Source organism: Anthonomus grandis, chromosome 4 (assembly GCF_022605725.1).
Source record: "Anthonomus grandis grandis chromosome 4, icAntGran1.3, whole genome shotgun sequence".
Lineage (NCBI taxonomy): Eukaryota > Metazoa > Arthropoda > Insecta > Coleoptera > Curculionidae > Anthonomus > Anthonomus grandis.
Window position 1 is genome coordinate 21,628,937 of NC_065549.1, and position 5,211 is coordinate 21,634,147.

General features: G+C 33.4%; 1 pseudogene; it reads right to left on the reverse strand.

The window, feature by feature from the left end:
* Window positions 1–3,447: 3,447 nt before the first annotated feature.
* LOC126735252 (uncharacterized) lies at window positions 3,448–4,852 on the reverse strand (annotated as a pseudogene).
* Window positions 4,853–5,211: the final 359 nt, after the last annotated feature.

Here is a 5,211-nt window from a genome sequence, read left to right on the forward strand (position 1 = left end):
ATAGAGAAGAGAGATCGAGGTAGATCTGTTAAATAGAAATGTTGCTATTACATCAGAAAATTCTCATGCCATTTTACGCTACGCTAATATGGTACCACTATGAATACGGTATTTTAAATTTAATTTAGGGTTCTCGAGGTGAAATCCATTATCCGTTATTTTTGTTTACTTTTCAGTAATATAACCTGGCTTTTTTTCCATTGTTTATTTAATTTCCATGCAGCCTATGTTTTCCATTTCAATATGGAAGAATTATTAGAAATTGCGGTTTTTAATGGGTTAAATGACGCATAATTAGAAGATGCTATATTACATAATATTAAATATTTTGGAGTGGATACCATGGGAAATCGAGCTGAACACCATGGTCGTTTTGATTTGAATAGGATGTCCGAGGAAGATTGTTTGCTTAATTTTAGATGTAGTAAAGAAGGTGCACCCAGACTGATAGAAGGTTTAAACATACCTGAAAATATTGATAATTATTTCATAATTTTCAGCTATTTCTGCTTGATATAACCTCTATTCATCATAATATTTTTTTCTGTAATATTTGTCAACACACTTGATGTCTCAAAAATTATCCAGTTTATTTAATGTAAATATTTGTATAATGTAGGAAGGTACTTTAGAGAGAGGTTTTTTGGGTTTTAGCTACAGAAGCCCTTTGCATTTTATTGCGAAGATTAGCATACCCTAATAGATGGACAGACTTAGAAGTAATGTTTGGACTGTCAAGTAAAAGTTTGTCTGCCATTGGAAACCAGATAATGCAGATGATTTTTAATAACAAAGGAGACCTTTTAAGTCATTTGGAATATATGGTAAGTCCGGGAGAGACGCCCCATCGGGAGAGATGGCCACGGCTCGTGGTTCCACGTGTAGTTGATGTCGAAAGTCAGTGCCGGTAATAACATCGCCGAAATTGTTTACGTTTATTTTTTTAAGGTATGTTATTATTTATTTTGTAGTGTATAATATTTTGTGAATATTTATTTTTTGTAAGCGTTTTCAAAATTTTAGAAGGTATTTGTATAATAGCATGTCAAAGAGACTATTTAAACTTATTAAGGTTTTACTAAATATACTTTAGTCGCAAACTATAGGGTGGGGCATCTCTCCCATGCATTTGGGATAGATGCCCCATTGAAATTTTTAAAGAGTATGTTTTAAACATTGTATGCCTTTTTTGCAGAATGCCTACCGGATACAAGCGCAAATGCCCAGAAACGGCTCGTTGGACCAAAGAGGAGTTGGTTGCGGCTTTACAGGCTATTGAAAGTGGTGAAATGGGTATCAATCAAGCCTCCCGAAACTTTGGAATTCCCTCAAGAACATTGCGCCGCCGACGGGCAAATAATAATACCGAAAAAACAGGCCTAGGACCATCTTCAATACTAGGCAAGCACAATGAGGAAAAGTTGGTATTGCATATTAAAAATATGCAGTGAAGGGGTTTTGCACCTACACGTGATGATGTAAGACATATTGCTTACAAATTTGCCACAGCCCTTGGTATAGACCATAGATTTAACGTAGACAGTGAGAGAGCGGGTTATAACTGGCTTAATTCGTTTCTGAGGCGAAATAGTTCATTATCGGTACGAAAATCTGAAGGTTTAACGTAGACAGTGAGAGAGCGGGTTATGACTGGGTCAATTCGTTTTTGAGGCAAAATAGTTTATTATTGGTACGAAAATCTGAAGGCGTGTCTGTTGCTCGAGCAGTGGGAATGTCAAGACCACGTGTAACGGATTACTTTGAATTTTTGGTTTCCATTTTACAGGAAAATGATATCATGCCTAAACCTGGACACATATACAATATGGATGAATCTGGTTTGCAGCTCTGCAATAAAGCAACACAAGTTATTGCTACTAAAGGATCCAAACAGGTCTCTTCTATAACCTCGGGTGAAAAGGGTGAGACTATTACAGTGATTGCATGTTGTAATGCCGAAGGAACATTTTTACCGCCAGTTTTTATTATGAAAGGAAAAAATTAAAAAGCTGAATATGAAGATGGTATGCCACCAGGATCTTATATTTACATGTCTGCAAAATCAGCCTATATAAACTCTGACATTTTTCGTGACTGGCTAACAGAGCAGTTTTTACCTAGAAAACCTCCAGGAAAAGTTCTTCTTTTAGTAGATGGGCATGCCTCGTATCACACACAGTTCTGGAGAAACGCTTGAGTATGCTGATGAGAATAACGTTATAATTCTAAGCTTACCCAGTCATAATTCCCGTGGAACAACGTGTGCAATAAATGGATGAGATCAAATCCTTCACGAAAAATTAGCAGGCTACAATTTGGTACATTAATATCAGAGGCTTGGGCAAAAGCAGCAACAACCTCAAATGCAATATCCGCATTTAAAAGTACAGGCATATGCCCATACGATCCCGATATCATACCGGATTATGCGTACATGATTGATGAAAATGCAGAGAACCGTCAGCATGACGGTATGCCTGCTGAAAATCACCGGATACTCGGGAGAGATGGCCAGCATTCCGTATTTATATTTTAGTTATTTTCGGTCAAAAATCTTAAGTTTCCTTCAGTTTTATATTTCGGAAAAGGTATCTAATTAGTATAACAGTCTTCACACATTAGATAACTTTTCTTTAATAAAAAAAAAGTTTTGAGGTATTAACTTAACAAAAAAAGTAAGGCATCTATCCCGGACTTACCCTAATACATGGCTTGATGAGAATAGAATCTCTTATGCACAGGTTGGTTTTGTTTAATTATTATTCAATCATCTCCTATAATAAATTATTGCTCTGGATCCCATTATGTTATAATAGTTACAAACTAATAACTGAGTACTGAGTACATGAATAGATTTATAACTTCATGCAAATAAATTTTTAGGCTGTTGTTGAGAAAGGAGGTCCTATCCACAACTGTTGGACCTTTATAGATGTAACGGCAAGAGCAATGTGTCGCCCCAGTGTTGACCAAGAAGATTACTATTCAGGCCATAAAAGATTCTACGCTTTAAAGTATCAGTCTGTACTTTATCCTGATGGGCTTATCATAAACCTGCAAGGGCCATATCAGGGGAGACGTCATGATGCTGCCATCCTGAGAGAATCTGAATTTTACGAGTAGCTGGAACAGCGCGCAAGATTTCCTAAGGCAAATTCGTACGTAATATATGGGGATTCTGCATATGGTATAAGGGAATTGTCGCTGTCACCATTTCCCAATACCCATCATGTACAAGATGAGGAAGAGCGCACGATGCAGCAAGGATTTAACTATCGAATGAGCATTGTCAGACAGTGTGTAGAGTGGGGTTTTGCTAAAGTCATAAGGACTCTGCCTTTTTGGATTTCAAGAAAAATCAAAAATTACTTTTGCAAGACCTTGGTGTAATATACAAAACTGGTGTGCTTCTGTCAAATTGTTTGACATGTTTGTATAAAAAATGTATTGTAAATTCTTAATATAATATATTTTTTAATTTTTTTGTTAATTTTAATTTCATTGTAAATTTAAATATAATAAAACAATATCAAAGATTTATGCTAATTTCCAGTAATTTCATACAATTTTCTTTTGTCTTCTTGTTTCATTTTAACTTTTATGACTTCTAATTCAAGTCTTCTTTTAACCATATCTATTTGATGTGATAATTTTTTTTCCTACAATGTCATTTTTCTTTCTTTTAAATCTAATCTCCTCGCTTCCAGATTCAGTTCCTTTATTTTATATCATGTTCCTTTTCCTGCCTTACCTTAAAAAATTTCAGTAAAGAGTTTTTTAGCCTTTTTGACATCCTCTGACGACTTGGTGCTGCAAAAAATACAAGTCAAATTTTATTTCTCTATCTGTAATAGGCAAAAGCGTTTTTTTTTCACGAAAAGTGCTATTTTATTGTAAGTTTAGGTATATCACTCTGTTTTCAAAAAGTACCTTGATAATATAGTTACTTACTTAATACATTTTGTGTTGCTACGGCTCGGGGTATTACAACTTTGGATTGATGCGGTTGTTATTGCTCTTCTAGTACCATGGTCACTACTTCAGATTCTTCTGTAAGAATATCCTATTTTTGTTGAAATAGGGGTTCAGTTTCAGGTGTACCTAGAAATCTATTTAATTTATTAACTACAAAATTAAATATTGAAAAAAAATTGTGATAGAGTAATTTTATCTCAACGAACTAACCTAAAAAAAAGAATGAGGAGTCTACCTGTGTGGGTTTTTTTAAATTCATTCAAGCAATTCAATCTGTGTTGCTTTCCCTTTTCCATGGAGTCTTTTATGTATAACTTTGACGATCCTTGTTCTGTTAATACTTTATCTGTTTTAAAATCTCTTGCCAAATCTTTAATTTGCTGTAGCACATGATTATATTCATTATAAGGTTCCTCAATCCCAGTTCTAGAATCCACAATACAATAATTACAATATACCTTATAACTGAAAATAGTATAGAAATAGGTATTTATTGTAAAAATGTATTACTACATAATATATCTTAATTGTAATATATACTTGTTTTTATTTTGGTCATCCCAAACAATAAATTGTTTCATCAGCAGTTCTAGATGTTCCTTGAGAGCTCTAAGACTAAAAAGTTTTCCAGTTTTTTCTTTTATTATTTCCTGAATTAAGATCCATCGTTTAGGGTCCTCAAAAGGATAAATGCAGAGCACTTCTCTTAGTAAAATAGTTTTATAAACCTGAGTAAATCTCAACCTCTTCTTCGGAATACTCATATTTTTTAGAATTTGTATTAATTATTAGATAAATATATTCTCGAACAAACAATTTACTTATTGAACAAAAATCTAAACCACAGATCAAAACAAACTTAAGTAACAGAACTACTTTTGACATCTTTGACGTTAAATAGCGTTACGGTAAGTATCCCGCTATCCTTCCTTAGATAACGGACTCCGTTAACCCTAGTACCGTAAAAACTGTCATACTTGTCAAATAGCGTTACCGGGTGCAAAATTTGAATAGCACGAGAACTTTCTATTATCTGAAAAAAGCTTAAAATTTAAATTATTTAAATGTTAAAAATGAACTAAATTTAATGAATTTACCGATAAAATATTGAAAGTATTTAAAACATGTAATTAAATAAGAAATATATAAGATACAAAATAAGTTTTTTTAAAAATGATAGTTCATTATCGAAAAAATGTGTCTAAGTTATATACTTAACTGAATGAACAAACATTA